Source organism: Leptosomus discolor, chromosome Z (genome assembly GCF_034619465.1).
Source record: "Leptosomus discolor isolate bLepDis1 chromosome Z, bLepDis1.hap2, whole genome shotgun sequence".
In the NCBI taxonomy this organism is placed as follows: domain Eukaryota; kingdom Metazoa; phylum Chordata; class Aves; order Leptosomiformes; family Leptosomidae; genus Leptosomus; species Leptosomus discolor.
This window is the reverse complement of record NC_141419.1, coordinates 33,793,428-33,817,544: the sequence shown is the minus strand read 5'-3', so window position 1 is coordinate 33,817,544 and position 24,117 is coordinate 33,793,428. Positions and strand designations below refer to the sequence as shown.

Sequence of the window (24,117 nt, the reverse complement as noted above, 5' to 3'; positions counted from 1 at the left end):
CACATCTTAGTTATGATGACTAGAAATACTGTTTAACATAGAAATATATTATGTTGGTATTAATTTGAATAATAATAATAGTTTCTTTATTAGGGACTGCAGTCTTGGCATATATTCTCATTCAGTTGTTCTTATTTGATGCTGTTTACATGCTGCCAAATATTTTTGTCTAGAAACAAGTACGTGCAAAGCTGTTTCTTTCCCTTTTGCCCGTTAGGCATGTCTTTCTCATCCTATTTTCATACAGAAGCTCAGTTTACTGAATCTTATCCGCCTCTTCTTCACTGGAAATCTCCTCAAGCAAGAATACCATGAAGGAATAAAAAGAGAAATTCAGTAAAACCCTTTAGTTTGAAATGTGTAAAACATTCTGCACATCCAGGCTAGTTTAAGTTTAAGCAAAGATAAAACACTGATGTGGAACAAATGGTAGATAGACCAGGTTGCTGCCTTGCCTCAGTTAATTTAATGATAAGCTGAGGATTTCAGAGCTGGGTGTTTATACAGATAATGCTAATACTACACTGAAGTTGTTAAGAGATATCCTCAAGACACACGTTCATTAAAATGGGAGAATGAAGAAAAGTCTATCAATTCTTACTCTTTCCAAAGCCTTCTATTTTTCTTACAATTGAGGAATTTCATGTGCCATTGTGGTCTCAGTTTTATAGGTGTCCTGTCACTGGTGTAGAAAGGTCAGAATCAGCAAATATGCTATGAATGTTTGGTGGCTCATAAGAGAATTCTTTGGATTGGCTTATGAGAGGTCTCAGGACTTCAAGTTTATAAGCACACTAGTTACCTGAAAACAGAGTAGGAACATAGGAACATAAATTGTTTACAGCCCAGAGTGTATAGGCATTGCCACTCAGCATGCTGCAACAACTAATCGGTATGACTGACCACTTCAGCATCATCCCTAGCTTTGAACTAGGTGTCTATATTGTAGCCCCATACAAAGTGTTGGAATAGCAAAACTGTGGCTGCATGATCACTACAAAAGGGTGGTCACCCTGCCTCCTTACCTCATGTTTGCTCTTTCCTCCTTTCCCCAGCCTTTGTGCAGCTTTCCAGCATGAATCATGCTGAAAACTGTGCTTCCAACAACAGCAACAACAAATTGCATTGTCAGCCAGGTCAGGCAAGTACCTCATTCAGCAAAGCCTGGGGTCAGAGGAGAGAGACAGGCACGAGTGGGCAAAATGAAGGAAGGCCTGAACCTCTCACTGGCAATGCCAGTTTCAGTGAACTAAGGTGACTGTATGACAAAGCCCCAAGTGCCTATGACTGTTCTCCACAAAACTGAGTATGATGGACAGGCAAATGCCAGCAGTGGCCTCTGAGGAGTTTTGAGAAAAGATGTGACAGTCAGCCTGGCCCTCAGCAAATACTAGTCAGCTGAGCTGCCCGTTTGCATCACAGCAAGTCCCTCTCTCTTGCTGTGCACCACCCCCTATCCACACACACACTTTAGGGACAGACACGTCCTGGTTCATCTGCATGGAGATGCTTCTGTCCTTGACTTGAGGCATGATGAGGGTACACTTGGAGGCCTCCCAGTTTAGATTCACTTTCAGGAATTCACCCTCTTTTGTGCTGCAAGGAGCCACATACGTCCATCTGTGAATCACTTCTTTTTCTTTGGCTGGGTGCTGAAGGCATTACTTTCTTACAAAGCATGTCCAGAGAAGGGAGGCTTCTTTCTGCTTTGTTGCTAGTTAGAGTTTTATTTGGGACATAAAACTGAACTGGTTCGTTTCTCTCCTAGGGCTGAGGCACTTAGGTTTTCATACCCTGCCTGCCTGGTGAACACTGTCACTGCCCAACCCCTAAGGTCCTGTGGTGAGATGTAGTGATGGGAAGGCAGATACTCTGATGTACTGAGCTGTGTTACTGTGTAACTGTCAGTGTTATCAGGGTATACAGTGTTGGTGTAGAGTCAGCTTTTTGACACAGAGGATACATGAAGCATGCTTTCAGTGTAAGATTACTTGGCACCTAACCTCCTCTTAAAGGCTCAGTATTTTCAATTAGCACATACACTTAGCCTGGTAAGCACCGCCTAAGCACTTTCAACTTTCGGGGCTGTCTGTCACCCTTCCTTCCCTAGTTCCCACTGGACTCAACAAGAATTAAATGACTACATAGGTTCTGAAAATCACTACAAGTTGCCTGTCTATATTTTTATGTGTGTAAAATATCTTCAGAAATTGGGGCAGGAATTCTGATTATTCAGCACACGTGATCGTTTGGCACAAGATACTCAAGTTGTGCCTGGAAGTTGAGGTAACCACAACCAGGGAACATTCTGAAAGCCATGCTTTGCAAAGACTTTGTAATGTGCAAAATCAATTTGGTTGATTCCTGCTTCCTGCTATAGCAACTGGACAACATTGCATAATGGTGATTTGTGTTTTCCAGTTAAGTTGGGATGTACAAATGCGCCATCGTTCCATGAAATGATCTAGTTTATTCTGTCTTATTTTATAACCCAATCTTAAAGGATGGAATGATAAAGAGTAAAAAGAATTGCTGTAAAAATAAGCAGGTGTCTCTTGGCAGCTTTGCACGCAGCTGTGAAACATCAGGGTACTGGGTCTGTGTGCTAGCTTTTCACTTTTAATTAGTCATGAAGATTTTCTATTGCCAAGCCTTATTGGTGATGAAAAAAGAATGAGAAAAAATTAACTGAGGGTTTGTGAGGCGACTGTAGATGACCAGAGTGACACTTTGCAAAATTATATTTTTGAAGTTTTACATGAAATCTTCTATTAGCTAAAAAGAATAGGAAGGTAGAAAGAAACATTAGACTAATCTTTCAAGGCTTGTAGTCAAAATCAGGGTGGGACAATAGTTTCTTTAACTACTATGGTATGTAGGAGTCGTGCCAGCAGTTTACTTTGGTTTCCACAAATTGGCAGCAAATCATGAAGCTTGTAAATGGTACAGGCCTATACTGGAGCTTCCTTTTGCTCAGAGGCTAAAGACAGCAGTCAGCTGTGGATGAAGTCATTCCTGCTATGCAAAGCATCTTGTTTTGGTTTACTGCTGAGTACTGCTGCTTTATTATTTTTCTGCTATTCCACCATTACCTGCCTGGAGATATTTAAAAGATATGTGGATGTGGTGCTTAGTGATATGGTTTAGTGGTGGATTTGGCAGCGCTAGGTTAACAGTTGGACTGGATGATCTTAAAGGTCTTTTCCAACATCAATGATTCTATGATTCTATGTTGAAACAACTAGGCATTATCAGTCATAGGTCCTTAGACAGAGTGCAGATGGGATTACTGAAGTGGTACTCTACCCGTTGTATGGCCTCAGAAATAAAACAGAAATGTTCATAGCATTAAAACATGTCACTATTTTGACCAAACAAAAATGAGTTTCGTGAGAAATTTCTTGGGCATGATATTTAAGTGCTTAGGTCTTATTCTGCTGACAGATACTTTTATAAAACAGAAGACCTTTTAAAAAGATCTTTTAAATAATACCAATTGACTTTGATGCAGTTCTTATTAAACTTATGTATGAAAAAGTAAAAGTAAGCTGTTGTTTCTGTTTTGGAGATACTGAGTCACTCTTTGGATGCCTTTTCAACATTTTTCAGTGATGCATTCCATTACATAAATAACTTATTTTAATAGCCTTCTAAATTATTTTTTAATGAGTGTAAGATTTTTGGGAGAAACCATTTTTGCTATTCAAAAACCATAAGAAACACAAGCTACTTATTTCTAAACTTTGCAGTATCCGGACAGCTTTACATCTTTTCTCACAACAGCAGAAAAGTTAATGATTTTCAGTCCTGCTTGATCCAACATTAGTTTTTTGTGGCATCCATTCTGATTGATTATTACTTTCCTTTGTCAATCACGTTAATGAACATGCTCAATAAAATGTCAAAGGCTTAATTTTCTTCCAAGAATGACAAGCTGCTAGTTTATACTGTCTGCTTATGTCAAAGACCTGTAGTGTGTCGTGAGTAATTTAATCAGAGTGGATAGTAGATATTTGGCAGGCCGATCAGCTTCTGTTGCTTCCTGGATGGTCAATAATGTAAAATTAAAAAGCTTCATTGACTGCTGTGACACTATTCAGAGCAGATATCTAAAGAACTGAGCACAGTCAAACACAGGGGGCCTGAAGTCCCTCATTGCTGGCTTGAAAGGTCATCTCAAAAAGTTTCCCACTGCAGCAGTGTGATAGAAAGGAGTGCTGACAATTGGGGGTATCTGTCTATGTAGTTTATGGATTTTGGTTGCTGATATCCACCTGTTACTATTCCTTTGAAATTGGGTGTGTCGTGTGCTTCAGACAAAACTGAAGGGAAGATAAGCTGTACTGAGAAGCACTGCTGCACCATCTTGTGCTTTATCTTTTGTGTAAAAAAACAATTCTGCTGTCAGATGGCTAGTCACAACAACAAAAAAAGACCTTGGCAATTTTTTAGACTAGTTACTACATTTTTTGCTTGTGCCTGCTCAAGGCTTTCAAACAGGAATGTACTGCAGATTCCAAGGCTCACATCTACAGGGAGGACATGGGAAAGCCAGTGATTAAGCTGTGGAAGGAGGCTGGAGATAAGTTGGAACAAGGTGCCAGCTCTCAGGTAAAGGATTTTTTCAGAGTGAGTCTCCATTTTGTCTGCTTTTTTTCTGTACTCTGACTTGAATTTCATGTTGACTTTCTCCAGCCTCTGGAGGCTTAAAACCCAAAGGATTCAGTGATGGTGTCATCTGGCAGAGTGTGGTCTGTCCAATGCCAGCGAAGCATCTCTGACAGCAGATAAATCTTCCTTAACAGGAAGGTAATTTAGAATAGAGAATAAACTTTGTATGTATGTGTATTTCAGATCAGTAGATCAAATGCTTACACTGAGTGTGTTATTGTTAATTCCAGGTACCGATGACTGAATGTCAGGTGTTGTGTGTCTCAGTGTCACTGCAAATTTGATGGACTTTGGTTAGGATTGTTAGAAAACTGCAGATTTTTGATTGTTTTCTCTGAACTGGTGAAGCGTTCATTTATGAAAACCAGGGTCTGAAACAAACAGAGGGCATTTGACAGAAGCTGCAGTCAGAGATTGTAATCCTGATTTATTGTGTTTTGATTCTATTCTGATTTTAAATTCATTGCCGTTATGGCCATATCCTATTGTGCTGCAATTTTAGCAGATGTTGATAATGAAGCTTCAGTCTGTGTCAGCTTACAGTGAGATTGCCACATTTTGCAAGGAGCAGTGTCAGTGATTCATCAACTAGCCTCCAAGTTAATTACAATCTAGTGACCCAACCAAGTGCCTAGGGCCGTGATGCAGCATGGAGATCATGAGATATTAGATCTGTGTTTCTTGCCCGTTGCTGTAGTCAAAGGTCCCAGTGTAAAACTAAAAATAAGGACGATAGTGCAGCTCAGAGAATTGTACTGTTCTGAAGTGGGATAATTTTGCAGATTCTTTTGGTGCATAATTTTCTTCGCTTTCTGTTTTGACTGTTACTTAGAGTTCCTGTGTGCTGTTACCCGATGAATGTGCCTATCCTTCAGGTGGCCATACCTCAGGGGTAATCATCATCATATTTTGTTTCTCTCACAGAAGGACTTGATGCATGTGTGTAAAATTTTTTAGAAGAAAACTTCCTTTCCTTGAAAGAAAATTATTGTAGAAATATGGAGCATGAATCCCCACCACATAGTGCATTTGATAATTTTTTTCTTTTCATCTAAACCAGGGTTTTGACGTATGGGAAGAGATAAGGTCTGCATTAAAACAGAACAGGAAACAAGCTAAGTGTTGATGTTTTGAAATTCGCATGTTTTCCTGCTTCAGAATAAAGTGTGTGTTCATTTGAAGCTTTTTGAGAGTAAGCGGGACCCCAGAATTGTTGGTAGCTGAGGACAATTAGCTGGGCTAGAGGAGAAGCAGTCTTTGTCAAGCTGATTCACTCACCCACAACAAGCCCCTTGTGAGAGCATTTCATATTGACAAGACAATGGAAAATTCATTGGTCTACAGGGCTTGATTCAGTAGCCGTTTGATCGAGGTTCCAGCTTCAGTAGTGGAAAATGTTGTGTTCAAGACCAGGTTGGATGAAGCCTTGAGCAACCTGGTCTAGTGGGAGATGCCCCTGCCATGGCAGGGGGGTTTGAACTAAATGAATTTTGAGGTCCCTTCCAACCCAAACCATTCTGTGATCCTATGATATCCTAACAAAAATTTTGTGGAACTGCCAAAAATTTTCTTTTTGTAAACTCTTCTAATCTGCTCATTATATTATCACTCTGCATTACACAATCCCCTCCAAAGTCCACAAGTGGTATGAGTTATAATTTTTTGAGAGCCAAAGGAAAGGCATTTCTTTATTGAAAGTGAGAGAAGTCAAACAGAGGAATAAACAAAAATAAAGTTCAACCAGAATTCCAGTTTTTCAAAGATGAGAAAAATAGTCCTTTTTCACTACCTTGGTGTCAGTTGCTGAGCAGTATTTCACACCACATAATGGGTGTTTGAGGAGCAGTGCTCTTCCTTTTTATAGTGTGTAAGACTCTCATGGTCTTGAAACATTTAACCACAACACTACAGGAAAGTCTTTTTTTTTTCCTGTTTCTAATTACTGAAGTACCAGACAATGAGCTCACAAATAACATGAAATTCTGAAGTGTTATGCAACCACTTTTAGTTTTTTTATGTAAATAATTGATAACAATGAGTCAGATCTTCCCTTCCAATTCAAAGTCAACAATAGGAGGGATATAAGCTTTGATAGTTATGGTATTTGTGGCATTCACTTTTCTGAATTCTTTTTTATGGTGAGTTAGAAATTAAAGGTTTTTCTCAGATGGTCTTTTTTCCAGAGTTGGTATTTCCTCTAAGTATGCATCTGTATTTTGAGGTTTTGAAATTAGGGGAAGAGAGTCTACAACTACAGTAGGCAAGTTTTGATTTGGTGAAATGGTGGACCAGTTTCAAGTTGCATGCGTTTATAAATACAGGTGTACAGCCAAGTAGTATTTGAGAGCACAAATACATTTCTGTGTGTTGTCCCCTTTTCAGACATTGTAGGTATTAGAGAAAGCTAAAGATAGATGTGGTAATTGATTTTGCCAGCTGATTTCACAGTAGTCAGCTCAGTCAGACATGGTGCAAAATGTGGTTCATAGAGGCTTCTCACCCAGCACATGCATGCACAAAGTATACTGTTGATTTGCCCTTTAATGCTTGTGGCATGACAAACAGACATCTAAATACAAGTTTGATAAAGCAATTGTCAATCCAGTGTCAAAAGCTTAATTGAAGCATTTTTCTAAGTAACATGCTATTAACAGTTGAACTCTGCAAACTTATGCTATAAGCAGGTGTCTTAATGGCATTAGTAGGTGTTTCTATAAGGCATTTTCTGGATAAAACTCTCAGATGTAGCTTTTTTCTTGGACATGAAAAAATATGTGTCTGTATAGATTCATTGCTATAGGCAGGCATGTTTTTCCTAGCCTTGTTTTACATTACTGTGGTTTTGTAATTTTTCTTAAAGATACACAGTCAAATTAGTACATTTGACACTTTAAGCAAAGTCAGATTGCTCTCTTGAAGACAATTTACTTTTTTTCCTGAAGGAAAGCAATCAAGATAGAGAATTCATATGCGGAAGTAAAGCAATGGGTATCAGCCAAAGGTGTAGGTTGCGCTGGTGGGATCTATGCTGCAAAAGTTTAACCTGCTTTGAAAATTATTTTTATTGCTATAGAGTACCAAAGCAATCATCAAGTCTCTGATTTTAGCAAACTGAGGTAGAGACTATGGCCTGTTTACTTCTCCAACATGTGGGATCGTGAGGCTTGTCAAAGAGTGCCAGAGAGAATGTAATGAGAAGGTATGTTACTTCTCCTTTCAGCCCAAACTTACATCCCTGCACTACTCTTAACACTTCACAAACATCAGGTAAACATCTACTAACTTGTTCTGCAGCATAGTGAGTGTGTGAAAATTAGACTTCTTATGCTGAAATCCCTTTTCCAATTAGGAGCAAACCTTACTCCTGCTGAATCAATGCTACAAGTTTCATTAAAAAACAATTATCAACACAGGTAAGATTCAGACTTGAGCTTATTTTAACAGTTTGCTCATTTGTCTTTGAAATGCAGCTCTAAAGAGAAATGAAAGGTCCGTTTAATGCAGAGCAGCATCAAATGAAATTTAGCGTTAAGCACAGTACATATCTTGCACGGTGCAACTGAAATTTCACTCAGAATTCAAAATAGGTAGAAAGTAGGTCTCTGAGCTGGAATACGGTGGAGACCCAAAGTTATAAAATATTAATTTCTTTAAAACATTGTCACAGCAGTCATCCATTATTAGTATGTAGAATGGGTGAAGACCCATCCATGACCTGGGTGCACGTCACTGTATTGCTCCTCTTTTTTGCCTTATGACTATAGGATCCTGGCATCTGTCAGTATCTTCCTTGTATGAAAGCATGAATATTTCTTTTCCGTAAAAGTGTTCCCCTAGCCTGTTTTTGGGAGGTCCAGTAGACTGCTTTTCCTGCCAAGGAGTCTAAACGTGAAACTCTGGATCTGCATTCTTGTATTCATAGGATATTTTTCATTTCAGCTTAGGTATGATTTTGGTAGAACTGATATAAAATATTTTTGATTTTTTTTTCCTGTTTCGTTTGTTTTTTCATTGCACAGAAATGACGGACCTAAAATGTGGAGATTTTTAACTAAAAAGAAATTGCTCAAGCACCTGAGATCTCTTCAGCTGATATATATTGGCGTCAGTCTGGATGAAAAACATAAATCAGGATAAATAATGACTGATAAATGTACTGTCATACAAAAGTTTGTGAAACAGAAGATGTGGAACGGAAGATAAAATACCCAAGTACAGAATGTATCTGTAACAGAGCAGGGTTTTGGCCCTGAATGTAAGGTGATAAAGAACATAGGCATTAGTTAGTCATGGTGGTCTAGGAACATGGGCAGTCCTGATAATGGATTTTTAGTGGCTTGTTTTTCGTACGTATACCAGGTCGTACTAGATCTGCTTGGGGCAGGGGTAGTTTTCTCTACAGCAGCCCATATGTGGCTATGTTTTAGATTTGTGATGAAAGTAGTGCTGATTACCCATGTTTTAGCTACAGCTGGATTGTGCTTGTATAGCATCAAGGCCTTCTCTGTTTCTCACACTGCCCCTTCAAGCAAGGACACCAATGGTGGACAAGAGGCTGGGAGGGGACACAGGTGGGACAGCTGATCCCAGCTGACCAAGGAAATACCCCATGCCATATAACATCATGCTCAGCAATAAAGCTGGGGAGGAGTTTTTCCAAAGTAGCTATTGCTTGGGGAGTGGCTGGGCATTGGTCTGCAGGTGTGACGTGATGCGTAATTGCCTATTCATCACTTGGTTGTGTTTCTTTCTTTTTTTTTCCTGTATTTATTATATTATTCGTAACAGTCAACTGTCAAGTTTTTCTTCCAATTCTCTCTCCCATCCCAAAGGGAAGGAGGGATCAAGTGACTGGGTGGGGGTTAGCTGCCTGTCAGGGTCAATACCCCAACCTTTTAGTAATGTACTAGTTCTACTATATTTGGAAGGGTTCTTTATGGTGACAGATAACTGAAGCATTATCCCTGCAAGCCTGATTTTGTGGTGAAGTTGACCACAAGATCTGTGATAAGTTACTCTCTGCATATTTAGGCATGTTCTGGTATAAGGGACTTATACTCCAGAGAAGTATTCAAATGTGGAGCTGGTGCAGAACTGCTGATCCCACAGCTGCTGTGCTGGTCTGTTTGTCCATGAAAAGCAACAGCTTTTACTGTACTGACACCTGTAGAAGTGGAAGTGACTAGATGAAGTGTGGGGCAATGCATATAGAAAACAGTTGAAGAAAAGTAAAAAAACATCTTTACTTCTTTACTTCCGTTAACTGGTATCATTTCAGGTATTGCATGTAACAACAGCAGATACACTTGTCAGAGGAATTTGTGCTGTCTGCAGATGTCAGATATACAGGACACTTCAAGTACACAGGAAACTTATCACCAAAGCAGGTGATAATCTTAGAAATCATCTTCCCAGCTATAAGATTAAATAGATGAAAAGCATTAACCAAATAAATTCCATCACTTGGTTTCTTTGTGCACAGTTAGGTTGCAATATAAAGTCTTTTAATTCACAAGGCAGAGCTCTACTGTGGGCCAGCACTGATGTGGAACAAAATATCCCTGCATCTCACTGACTTAAATACAGTTTACCAGCTTATGCAGGGATGCTGAGAAATTCAGATGTAAGTTTTATTCCTGGCCTTGTTTACAGATGTGATACGATGATTTGCTTACAGAGCAAAGAAAAATGTGTAGAATTTACATATTTATTCTGAAAGTTATCATTATTAAGCTGTGGCTGTTCCAGTAGAGGTGTTGTATCTAGTCTCAGATTTATGGTTTAACCTCTTGGTACCTCTTCAGTAGAACAAGTGTAGCAGAATTTTCATACATCCAACAGTATGACTTTTTAAGACTGTAGACATTACAGTAAAAGGCAGTGAAATGCAAGCAGGTGGGAAAGGAAATTTGCAGGGTTTAATTAATCACTTCTTTCCTTTGCTCAAAAGACAGATGACAGACTACTTCACCTGTATCCATCTCATCCAAAGCCATTCTTTATGCTTACTATATAGATAATACAGTGTAGCCAGTACACAGTGAGCTTTCTCAAGTACATGCATGTTCACTGTAGATGGTACATTTGGAATTTTCAGCAGCAATTTCTAGCAAGCTTTACTCATTGTGTCCAAGCCTGTGTTTTCTAAGGCTACTATCTTAGGTAAATATGGGTGGATTTTCCTAGAAAAAACAAATGCATGGCCTAGCCAAAGATACTCACTGTGTCAGTATTCCAGTTCTTACTCTAAAGCTTTTAAAAAATATTGAAAATTATGATAGATCATCAGCTTCAGATATTCAGAAACACTGATAAGGGTTCATTAGTGAAACTTAATTAATAAACCTGCAGCTTAAGTTGAGTTAATAGGAAGCATTAATAAAGCATACCAAGAGTTTCTGATTTGTGTGAAGAAATACTGGGAGTGACACTAATTTCCTTTGCAATCTGAGGCCTTGTTCCCAAATTAGGATTGATTTTAGACTCCAAAAACATTAACAAAGCCTTAAACTATGCTCATTATCCATATAGTTGCATGAGAAGAATTAGTGTAAGGAGTTATTTTCCAAGTCTCATCTTAAATATACTTATGTCAGGTGGAAATATTTTATTTTTGTAATTAACAAGGGTAAATTAAGGTGATATAAAACATTGTTAAAATGATAGAAGAAGCTGGCTGCAAAGATTTTTCTTGTTTGTTTAAATACATTTACATTATGTCTTTCCAGTTAAGTCAGTGCCATTTGTATGTAAAATAGTTGTTGATGAAGCCACACATCTTCTGACAACATCTAGAAATGTATCTAGTGATTGTGTGAGGTTTCCTGTTGACTTACATGTTTCCAGTCTCCTTTTATGAAGACATATGGGTGTTTTCAGGTTTGGGTGTTTGTTTGATTGCTTTGGGGATTTTGTATTTTCAATTAGAAATCTGTGTAGTGCATTGACTATGAAAATGACATGACGACCTTTATATCACAACTGATGTTTTTGCAAGGATCTAAAGGTTTCTTGCATGGAGATAGAAAGAGATGGAAAGAGAAAGAGAGGATGTCTCTGAGGCACCTGCTGAGGTTATTTTCTGCAGCTGGGACCCATAAGTCTCAAGACAGCATTTCTTTGGCATGGGGCAGCACTTTTTTGTAGACTTAAACATTATTAAGACTTTAAGGGACAGTGTTTTTCCTGTGTCTCCTCCCTCTGCTTTTCTCTATGTCCAGCATCTGATTGCTCTGTCTTTGGGATCAGAGTCACATTGGTCTGGAAGCATAACATGCCAAGTGTTTAGTGCTTCAGATATGTTTCATTAATTCCCATATGATATGACTGCTCTCTATAACCATGGCAATAACTGAGGCAAGGGAGAAACAGTCTTTCATAGTTGTGCATTATACCATATGTATTAAGTGTGCTTGTGTTCACATATGGAAGGTTCAAAAAATCCACTTGCTCAGCAGAAAAGTGATGCTAAAATAGGTAATTTGGTGGTAAACAATGAGCACTGAAACAGGGTCTGGATGTGAACATTTTTGCCAGAATGTATTTTTTCCACTATCTGGTTGGATTTATTGCTTGCATTATCTATATGCTGATACTGACTGGAAAAATGAGATGTATCTAGAGTAACTGCTGGGGAGTTCAACTGCTACTCAACAGATGACTTAAGACACATGCAACTGTGTCCAGCCTCACACAGAAAACTACAGAGGGGCAGCCACAGACCCACATTTATTCTTTCTTCTCCCCAAAGAAACAAGGTGTTTCTGCTTTTTGGGGACAAAGTGGATTTCAGCCAGAGATACCTGAAACACTGAATGTCCTGGTGTAGGTTACTTTACTGTTGTCATCTGCTGACAATGTTGATATATAAGAGAGGGATTGTGTCGCAATCAAGAAGGAGGTGGTACTGGGAACGTGGCTTGTTCTGTTTGGTATTTCTAGTGATTGTGCAAAAGTACAGTGTTACTTTACTGTTACTAAAAGTTAAGTAAGTAAGGTTGTTCAGATGCTGCAGAATCTTAAGTTCTAGGATTGTGTTCTATTCACTGAGACTGTTGCAGAATGGCAAGAGACAGTTTAATTATTGTATTGAATGAGTAATTACAAATGAAAAAAAAATTAGCTAAATTAACCATTTTTACAAGGTGATTACAAGAATTTTTCTTGTGTAAAAATACATGCCTGATTTTGTCCATCTCCTTCCCTCATTCAGTTGTATACTACGGTAGTTCCCCTGGCATTTTGTTAGCCATGTTCCATAAACGGTTTGAAATTGGGTCTTCGTTTGTTCTTTTTTTCTGTATGTCACAAGTGAAGTGATAAAACTGTCTAGTCTCACAGATTAGCATTGAAAAAAGTACAAAACCAGATATTCAGTACTTCCCAAGTGTTTATGCTACTCTATTCTTTGGGCTGCACACAAAAAGGAGTCAACTGCCCTCATATACATAGAATCATAGAATCATTAGTTTGGAATAGACCTCTGAGATCATCAAGTCGCACCATTGACCTAATACCACTATGCCCATTGTACCATGTCCCAAAGCGTCATATCTACACGTTTTTTGAACACCTCCAGGGACAGTGACTCTACCACTTCCCTGGGCAGCCTGTTGCAGTGTTTGACCACTCTTTCGGTAAAGAAATTTTTCCTAATGTCCAACCTAAACCTTCCCTGGCACAACTTGAGGCCATTTCCTCTCATCTGATCACTCATTACTTGGGAGAAGAGACTGACACCCACCTTGCTACAGTCTCCTTTCAGGTAGTTGTAGGGAGCAATAAGGTTTCCCCTCAGCCTCCTCTTCTCCAGACTAAACAACCCCACTTCCCTCAGCCGCTCCTCACAAGACCTGTTCTCCAGGCCCTTCACCAGCTTCATTGCCCTTCTCCTGACACACTCCAGCACCTCAGGGTCTTTCTTGTAGTGAGGGGCCCAACACTGCACACAGTATTTGAGGTGTAGCCTCACAAGTGTTGAGTAAAAGGGGACGATCATCTCCCTACTCCTGCTGGCCACCCTATTCCTGATACAGGCCAGGATGCTGTTGGCCTTCTTGGCCACCTTGGCACACGGCTGGCTGATGTTCACCCGGCTGTCAACCAGCACCCCCAGGTCCTTTTCCGCCGGACAGCTTTCCAGACACTCATCCGCACTGTGTGGGGTTGTTGTGACCCCAGTGCAGGACTCAGCACTTGGCCTTGTTTAACCTCATAGCATTGGCCTCAGCCCCTCGATCCAGCCTGTCCAGGTCCCTCTGCAGAGCCTTCCTACCTTTGACCAGATCAACACTCCCACCCAATTTAGTGTCATCTGTGAACTTACTGAGGGAGCACTCAAATCCCTCATCCAGATCATCGATAAAGATGTTAAACAAGACCAGCCCAAATACTGAGCCCTGGAGGACACCGCTTGTGACCGGCCACCAGCTGGACTTAACTCCATTCACCACAACTCTCTGTGTTTGGCCATTCAGCCAGTTTTTAACCCAGCTTAGAGTGCACCTGTCTAGGCCATGAGCCACCAGCTTTCCTAGGAGAATGCTGTGGGAGAGGCTTTACTAACGTCCAGGCAGATGACATCTACAGCCTTCCACTCATCGACTAGGCAGGTCACCTGGTCTTAGAAGGAGATCAGCTTGGTTAAACAGGACGTGCCCTTCATGAACCCATGCTGGCTGGGCCTGAGTCCCTGGTTGTCCTGCACCTGCCATGTGAGCACCCTCAAGATAAACCACTCCATAATCTTCTCCAGCACTGAGGTCAGGTTGACAGGCCTGTAGTCCCCCAGATCCTTCTTCCGACCCTTCTTGTAGATGGGCGTCACGTTGGCAAGCCTCCAGTGGTCTGGGACCTCCCCTGTTGACCAGGACTTCTGATAAATGATGGAGAGTGGTTTGGCCAACTCCTCCACCAGCTCTCTTAATGCTTTCGGGTGGATCCCCTCTGGCCCCATAGACCTGTGAACGTCCAGGTGGCAAAGCAGGTCTTTAACTTCTTCCTCCTGAATTACAGGGAGTTTATTCTGCTCTCGGTCCCCATCTTCCAGCTCAGGGGGCTGATAACTTTGTGGATTGCTTGTCTGACTATTAGAGACTGAGGCAAAGATGGCATTAAGTACCTCAGCCTATTCCTCATCCTTGGTGACAGTGTTCCCCTCCGCATCCAATAGAGAATGAAGATTCTCCTCAGTTCTCTTTTTGTTGTCAATGTGTTTGTAGAAATATTTTTTGTTGTCTCTCACAACAGTGGCCAGCCTGAGTTCTAGTTGGGCTTTTGCCTCTCTAATTTTCCCTCTGCATGACCTAACAAGCTCCCTACACTGTTCTTGGATTACCTGCCCCTTCTTCCAAGAGTGGTAAATCCTCCTTTTTTCCCAGAGTTCCAGCAATAGCTGGTCGTCTTCCCCACCGATTTGTCTTCTGGCACACGGGGAAGCCTGCTCTGGTGCCCTTAAGACCTCCTCTTTGAAGAATATCCAGCCTTCCTGGACCCCCTTGCCCTTCAGGACTTTCTGCCAAGGGACCAGTGTCCTGAACATGTCGAAGTCAGCCCTCCGGAAGTCCATGGTTTTGGTTTGGCTGACTCTCCTATCATTGCATGATCACTAAGCCCAAGACGGCCTCTGACCACCACATCTACCACCAGTCCTTCTCTGTTCGTAAATAGTAGGTCAAGGATTGCCAGAATTACTTGGAGCACATGCTCCTTGTTCTGTGACTTTCCATCCCTTCTATAGCATCTCAACCAGTTAAACTGGGTTAAAAAAAAGATTTTTTTACTTATGTGTCAGGGGAGTCTTGAAGTCTAAGCACCCTCATATTCTTCAGATTCAAAGGCAAACAAAATAGTCCTTTTGATTAGATATATCTAGGCAGCGATATACTGTTCCAAGGTAATACTGATCTTGATGTTGCTGCTGAACAGGTTTCATTCCAGTGCACAGGAACTAAACTGTACTGTTTATACTGTGATTTTCTTTAATGAATAAGACCAAGATTTGGACCTGCCTTAAGGAGGTTACTATACAGTTAATGTGAAAGGCTGTATGAAAAAAAGAGCTCAGCTGAAAGTTTTGCTGTTTGCTGGCTTTTGAACTATTTTATTTCTTCTCACCAATGCCTTTTTCCCTCTAGAAAAGAGGCTGAATTAAAATTTTACTTTGGATTAAGATATGTCAAGACTTCAGTATGATTTTTTTTATTTTTAATACATAAAACTATATACTTCGCTAAATATATTATTTGCTGATTTTATTTGCTATTTCTCATGCTGTGTCATATTGAATTGACTCCATCAGACCTTCTATTCATTTTTTGTTTTGTCTTTGGTCATAAATACAGAAAAAAGGCATATTTGATTTATACATTCAGACTCATATGCCCACTCACAAAAACAAAACTGGAGAATGGTAATTAATATTGTAGAAGCACAGTCGTTTGCTGGGCTCATATCAGAATGTAACTCCTGTGAGAAATTATCTACTTACTGCTAACATCTAACAAGTGTAGAGAGAGTGGCAAGAGTGTTACCCACGCTTGGTTTAAGATGTGCATGTCTGAGATGTCAAATGTTCCATGTGTTTGTTTTAATGCTGTCATCTTTGATTTTATTTGTGAGAAATAGATATTTTCAATTTATTCTCTAAGTAAGTTCTCATAATCATGCAAAAAGTCATTAGCCTTGGGGACCTTGACTAAAGACAGCCTCCAGTCCTGTGCTTTAACCACATTACAACACTGTGATGCTCAGAAACAGGATCCTGTCTGTGATGTAATACCCAATTCTTTGGCATTTTTTCCTGATATCTCATATTGAAGATTTGTGTAACTTGTTTTTCACATTTACTCTGTCATCTCTTTCTCCAGTGTTAATATCCAGATATCTCTCCTTTGTGAAATAACTTTATTCTAATTATTTTTCAGCTGTAGTAGGTTGTGTTTTAAGGGCTAAAGATTGAGGGTTTCTGTACCCACGCTTTTAACTTCTGACAGTTCCTTTATATCTCCTTTTTCAGATGTTCCTAGAACAACATCCCAACCTAGTGCCAGTTTGAAAAGTTTTTTTTCATCCTCCAGATTATTAGAGACCATTCATGTATGAACAGGTCTAAAACATTATTTCTTCTGCGCTACATAAGTTGTTGCTCTGGGATGCAATAAAATGCATTTCTGATTATTGCTGTTAAAATACATATTTTCTCCAGCAGTTGTTACATTGTGGTGTCTCAGATATCACATTTTCCTGTTTATGATTACATTACAGTGTAGAGAGAACTTTGAAAACATTTGAAAATTTAACTAAAGAAGAGTTTTGCAAAAATAAATGCCAACTCAGGTATTGTCCTACAGCTGACAAGGGCAACCTAAAACCCCATAGAGTTTTGAAAATTAATTTAACATTTGAATTTCCTTTAGTCCTATCATTTTCAATGTCCACCAACTACATAGTTTAGTACATGTTACAGGTTCCATCCCAGAGATTCTACTCTAATTTATAATATTAATACATAGTCTTTTATAGGGAGTATGTTTATTACATGATTATGCTGAGAAAGGAAGCTGACAGTTATGAAAAATAGGCTGTTCAAGCCTATTATAACATGTGTAACTTTATCTAAACTTTTAGACTATCTATTGTAAACTGTTTACAACTATTTAATATCCACTCTTACAATATGCAGATCATAGAATTTGCAAAGGATGTGAAGTTTTCTTCTTTTCTCTAGATATTTCCCTGTATTTAAAAAAAAAAAAATCAACACAACCACCACAAACAAACAGCCCATCCCCCCAACTCCCACTGTTTTCTTCATTTGTTTACAAACTAATTCCTTGCTGCAGGAATTTTCTCTTAGAAAACCTCAGTAAATTACTGGTATGCCCAGAGATGTTTGTGATCGGCTTGCATTAAATACTCTGAAACTCTTTTCTCCTTAAGTTCCCATTCTGAAAAAACTCGGTGATAGGTTGAAGTGGGCTGGACTATAATGTTAGTGCCATGAAAAGCTGGAGGGCTTTAAATCCTGCAGTCACCTGAGCTTTTTATGTTCTCAAATACTTCATGAACTCCAGAAGTGAAGAAATCCACAGTCAGAGTGTTTGTGGAATTCAAAGAATAGCTATCAGAGATAGAGGCTTTGAAATGCACAGACAATTTACATGGCAGGGGCTTTTCAATTTACCAGCAGCTGTTGTCACTAACTCCAAATATTTCCTTACTCTAAACGCTCAGAGGCAAGCCTAATTAATTTTTATCTTAAAGATGTTCCTGGTGCCTTATATGTTCTTTCTCTTCTGAAAGGCAAATTAAGAGTGATTATTGAAGGATAAATGTCTTATATTTCAAGTATGTCAGTGGGATGGGGAGTGACAGTTAGTCACAGGACATGCACCTTGTCTCTTTCCATCATTGCCTGAAATACTGAGCCGTTGCTGTCTCGGAAAAAAATCTGGGTTTTTTTAAAGTAAAAAAGTTACTTTTTGTAACAGATTAGTGTGTAGCTCTTAAATTTCTCTTGTCTTAGAGACCCATCAAAAGACTGTACGTTTAGCATCCAGGTGCTCAAGCACTGTTCATGCATGCAGCAGAAAAAGGTAACATACACCTTTTCATAGAAGTATGTTTCTTCAACAATTTAAGGTCTCCGAATAATAGTGAAAGCGTAATAAGGCAAAAAAAAATTTTCTTTACCAAGTCTTCCTGAGTAAGTCTTCAACACCTTACTGACTGACTTTTAATGACAGACCGACAAACTTCCTCCTTGTAAAAAGAGAAGAAAACCAGTCTTAATTGCCGGCATATTTTCTTTGTTCTTTGTGTTCTGTTTCTCTCATATATAAAAATGAAGATAAATATATTACTGAAAAAGTTTTACTTATTTCCCTGAAGTGAAAAAATTACCTAAAGCACTTAAAGCTAGGCAGATTTCATGAAACATAGTTTTATGGTGGAAAGTGCTGGCCAACTTTATAAGCATCTAAGTACAATTTTTTTTTCAAGATGCCTGTGACATCTTACTTCTTTTACCTGATGGCCTCTTGAGCCTAAATCTGTCTTTGAATAGTGATTTTTCATGTCTCTCCTTATGAGACAAACAAACAACAACAAAAAAGCTTTTGTTCTTTCTATTAGACTCCAGGTAGGAAACATATTTGTAGACGACCAGAATGGCTCATAACCAAGCTTTCTTTCATGTTTCTTTTCTGTGATACTGCATCACCCTGACATTAACACCAAGGAGAAGTGCAAAACCTTTTAGCTGAGTGTCTCTTCAAAGTGCCATTTAATAGCCTGGGAACTTATTTCCCTTCAACATAAGCTGGCAAAGGATCCAGTGAAATGAGGCATCGACTGTTAAAGTTTATCAAGACAGGCCTTTGTAGAAGGGCAGTCATACTTTCTGCTGGGACTGCATCAACTTTCTAAACAAGTTGTATGTGATGCAGGCATCCCACAAAGACAGGAGATTGTTGTGTTTTAATATATGTACATTAGCAAAAAATGCTAAATTGAAAGTGCCCCTTGTTTCACCCCTTGTTACTGCTTATGCTGCCTCCATAAACTGTTTGTAGTTTGAAGTTTTCAGGATTTCAAACTCAGTAGAAGATTCCATAGCTTTAAAGGAGCCTTCATCAATTTCAGGCATCAGTTCCATCATATTTGTTTCTCAAGTTAGTTAAGAAATTAGTACAATAATTAATCAGAAGGCTTTTCTAATTTTAACTGCAGAACTGAGAGTCAGGCAAAAATCTATGACAGGGAAAAATTAAAAGCAGTGTGAAAAGAACAGAATTTTTAATATGCAGATTTTTTAGAAAGTCTTCCATTTCACAGCATAATTGAAATATTACTTAAACGACCCATAAAAGATAACATACTAATCCAAATTGAGTTGTATATATGATTAATTCACACAGTGGGAAACTGATTGTAAGAAGTGCAATTCTGTACATATGACCTCGAAATGAATAAAACAACTTCTAATTTTATCATTTCCATTACAAATGTAGAATGCAATTAACAATAATCTTGGCAGAGAGACAAGGTTCTAACATAAAATTCTGCTTACAAAATAAATTTATACCATTACTGGACTTAAATATGATAAAAAGAAGGATTTCTCAGTACATGAGGACTAGTAAAATATTCAGCAAAGTTGATTTAATTCACATGTGGTAAAACTGTCCAAAGGTCTAATTCTCTCTGGAATATGCTTTTTTCTATAACAAATTTAATGAAATTTCTTACTGTGCTTCAATTCAATATATATGTGTCATGATACTTCCACATCAGTCCTTTAAAGCGTTGGCTACTTCTTACTGAAGTTACAGCTACTGCTGCAGCTACTTCCACTTCTTCTGGAATTTAGACTACAGTTTCATGTTGCTGTTAATCCCATGTCACTGTGGGTTGCTGCTGCGAGGTGCTGTCACACTGTGAGCCCCCATGCCCACCACACATCCTGTCTGTTTCCACTCTACAACCACTACACGGCTCTAGGGTGACTGGGTGTATTTGGTGATCCAGTGGAAATCTAATCCTTTCGATGGTGCTCAGTGGCTGTAGCTGTGTATATATCCGTATATAGGATATATACATTGTACAGGTATCCGTATACTCTGCTGGGAACCGTGGAGAAATTTGAACTGTTTCTTCCATTCTTCTTCAAGCAGCCTCCCTCCTCCAGGTGTGGTTTGTATCTCTCCCCTTTCTCTACTGAAAAACCTTCCTCCCTTTACTGTTTCCCAAACTTGGTACTCAGAAGGGGTTTCTTGTCAATGCAGCCTCCCTCTAGGAAGCTGTGACTCCATTGCATGCCTTTCACCAGGCAGGCAGTGATTTGTTAATAACCTATGTGCACTGAGATGGTGTATGCAGATATTTCTACATTTCCAGAGTATAGTCATCCGTGCTTTGATGTTTGAGTGATAGCACTTTTAAACTTATATGTGGTACCAAACGAAATCACAACGAGAAGAACAGAAGTTTGGGAATTGTGTCTTATAAATAATTCTTAAAACGGGTATTTTCCTATCAATATTAGTACAATACATACGCAAGAAGACCAAACCCATGAGGCCCTCTATAGACAGATAGGACCAGCCTCAGGTTCACAAGCTCTGGTCCTCATGGGGGACTTCAACCACCCCAACATCAGTTGGAAGGACGACACAGCAAGGCATAAGCAATCCAGGAGGTTCCTGGAATGCCTTGATGATAACTTCCTTCTCCAGGTGGTAGAGAAGCCAACAAGGAGAGGTGCTATGCTGGACCTTGCTCTCACCAACAAGGAGGAGCTGGTGGGGAATGTGAAGCTCAAGGGCAGCCTTGGCTGCAGTGACCATGAGATGGTGGAGCTCAAGATCCTTAGGGCAGCGAGGAGGGCACACAGCAAGCTTGCTACCCTGGACTTCAGGAGAGCAGGCTGTGGCCTCTTCAGGGAACTGCTTGGTAGAGTACAGTGGGATACAGCCCTGGAGGGAAGAGGGGCCCAGGAAAGCTAGTTAATATTCAAGGATCACCTTCTCCAAGCACAGAAGCGAAGCATCTCAATCAAGAGGAAGTCAGGCAAAAATGCCAGGAGGCGTGCGCAGATGAGCAAGGACCTCCTGGACAAACTCAAACACAAAAATGAAGCCTGTAGAGGGTGGAGGCAAGGAAGGTGGCCTGGGAGGAATACAGAGAAGTTGTCTGAGCAGCCAGGGATCAGGTCAGGAAAGCCAAAGCCCTGATAGAATTAAATCCGGCCAGAGACACCAAGGCTAACAAGAAAAGCTTCTACAGGTACATCAGTGACAAAAGGAAGACTAGGGAAAATGTGGGTGCTCTCCGGAAGGAAGCGGGAGACCTGGTGACCCAGGATATGGAGAAGGCTGAGGTACTCTACAACCTTTTTTGCCTGTCTTCACTGGCAAGTGCTCCAGCCACACTGCCCAGGGTGCAGAAGGCAAAGGCAGGGACTGGTAGAATGAAGAACCACCCAATGTAGGAGAAGATCAGGTTCAAGACCATCTAAGGAAGCCGAAGGTGCACAAGTCCATGGGACCCAATGAGATGTATGCACAGGTCCTGAGGGAACTGGCAGATGACGTGCCTAAGCCACTATCTGTCATATCTGAGAAGCTGTGGCAGTCCGGTGAAATTCCCTCTGACTGTAAAAGGGGAAACCCAACCCCCATTTTTATAAAGCAAAAGTGGAAGACCCAGGGAACTACAGGCCAGTCAGTCTCACCTGTGTGCCCAGTGAGACTGTGGCATGAATCCTCTTGGAAACTATGCTAGAGCACATGGAAGATAAGGCGGTGACTGGTGACAGCCAACGTGGCTTTGCTAAGTGCAAGTCATGGCTGAAAAATTTGGTGGCCTTTGGTGACGAGGTTAGAGCCTTGATGCATAAAGGAGGAGCAACTGCCATTATATACCTGGAATTGTGCAGAGCATTTGACACTGTCCTGCATGACATCCTTGTGTCTAAATTGGAAAGCTATGGATTTGATGGATGGACCGCTCAGTGGATGAGGAATTGACTGCATGGTTGCACTCAAAGAGTCACAGTGAACAGCTCAATGTCTGAGTGGAGACCAGTGACGAGCGGTGTTTCTCAGGGGGACTGGTGCTATTTGACATCTTTGTTGGCAACACGGGTGGCATTGAGTGCACCCCCAGCAAGTTTGCCGATGACACCGAGCTGTGTGGTGCGGTCGACACGCTGAAGGGAAGGGAGGCCATCCAGAGGGACCTTGGACAGGCTGCAGTGGTGGGCCTGTGCAAACCTCATGAAGTTCAACAAGGCCAAGTGCAAGGTCCTGCACCTGGGTCGGGGCTATCCCAAGCACAGATACAGGCTGGGCGATGAATTGACTGACAGCAGCCGTGCAGAGAAGGACTTGGGGGTGCTGGTGGATGAAAAACCGAATATGAGCCAACAGTGTGCACTCACAGCCCAGAAAGCCAGTCACATCCTGGGCTGCATCAAGAGCAGTGTGGCCAGCAGGTCGAGGGAGGTGATTCTGCCCCTCTGCTCTCCTATGGTGAGACCCCACCTGCACTACTACATGCAGCTCTGGGGCCCCCAGCACAAGAAAGGCATGGATGTGCTTGAGAGAGGCCAGAGGAGGGCCACAAAGGTGATCAGGGGGCTGGAGCACCTCCCCTGTGAGGACAGGCTGAGAGAGTTGGGCTTGTTCAGCCTGGAGAAGAGAAGGCTCCAGGGAGACCTTAGGTCGGCCTTCCAGTACTTAAAGGGGGCCTACAGGAAAGGTGGGGAGGGACTCTTGATCAGGGAGTGTAGTGGTAGGATGAGGCATAACAGTTTCAAACTGAAAGAGGGGAGATTTAGATTAGATATTAGGAAGAAGTTCTTAACAGTGAGGGTGGTGAGACACTGGAACAGGTTGCCCAGAGAAGCTGTGGCTGCCCCCTCCCTGGCAGTGTTCAAGACCAGGTTGGATGGGGCTTTGAGCAACCTGGTCTGGTGGGAGGTGTCCCTGCCCATGACCGGGAGGGTTGGAACTCTATGATCTTTAACATCCCTTCTAACCAAAAGTATCCTATGATTCTATGATTTTAAAAAGATGCTACTTCAAATAAACACAGAGGTGGAACACTATTTGAAAATACTTGAAAATTAAGAAGTATCTTTTTAAATCTAGTTTTCATCTGTGATTTCTGAATTCTTTACTTCAGGCTTTTCAAAATAATTCTGTAGTAGGATAAGACATTGGTTTATTATTTAGCATTAAATAGGCTTTCTTCAAATGAAGAAAATTAGGTTTGAAAATTAGGCTTTGTATAAAATATAAATTTCAAATTCAGTCTTGAAAATTCTCTGATCAATTTTGACAACGAAATTATGAATTATGAACAGTTTAATAGGAAATTAGTTGATATATACATATAATTGTGAAACCTTGATTCAGCTTTAGGATTTATCAGCATCCAACTTGTCAATTTGATTTTGGAATAAAGATTACACTTTTCTTATAGCTTATATCTGTCTCACTTATCTGGTAAACTGAGTGATCTCCTTTGAAATTCTAACAGGTAGTTCATCACTTATAGGTTTTATTTTTTTGTTTCATTTCTTTTTTCCTAGTCCTATTTGGTTTTTCTTTTGTTTTACATTAATCCATTCCAAATAAGCTATCTTAGTGTTTCTCATCTGAGTTTCTCAAAAGGTTAAGGGAAAAAAGCTGCACTAGTAATAAGGGAATAAGGAGTAACTCTGCTCAAAACAAGCTGTACCAAGAGAAAGCAACTGTGATTCTTGTCTGTAATATGGGCGTTAACTTTAATTCAAAAACACCCATGTTCTCCAGATGTCGATGTAAGGAGTCTGTCAGCCACCACCAGAAGAAGAATGCGTTTGTACACAACTGACCTCACAGCCTCCTTTGAAGTGCTTGCCATGTTCTTATCTATTTTTTTGCCTTGACTTTTTAAACT

At 40.3% G+C, this 24,117-nt stretch overlaps 1 protein-coding gene across 3 annotated transcripts in view; it reads left to right on the top strand.

Moving 5' to 3' along the window:
- Nucleotides 1–24,117, top strand: part of PCSK5 (proprotein convertase subtilisin/kexin type 5) — a 260,747-nt gene that overhangs the window by 83,070 nt on the left and 153,560 nt on the right. The gene's annotated exons all lie outside the window — the stretch shown is intronic.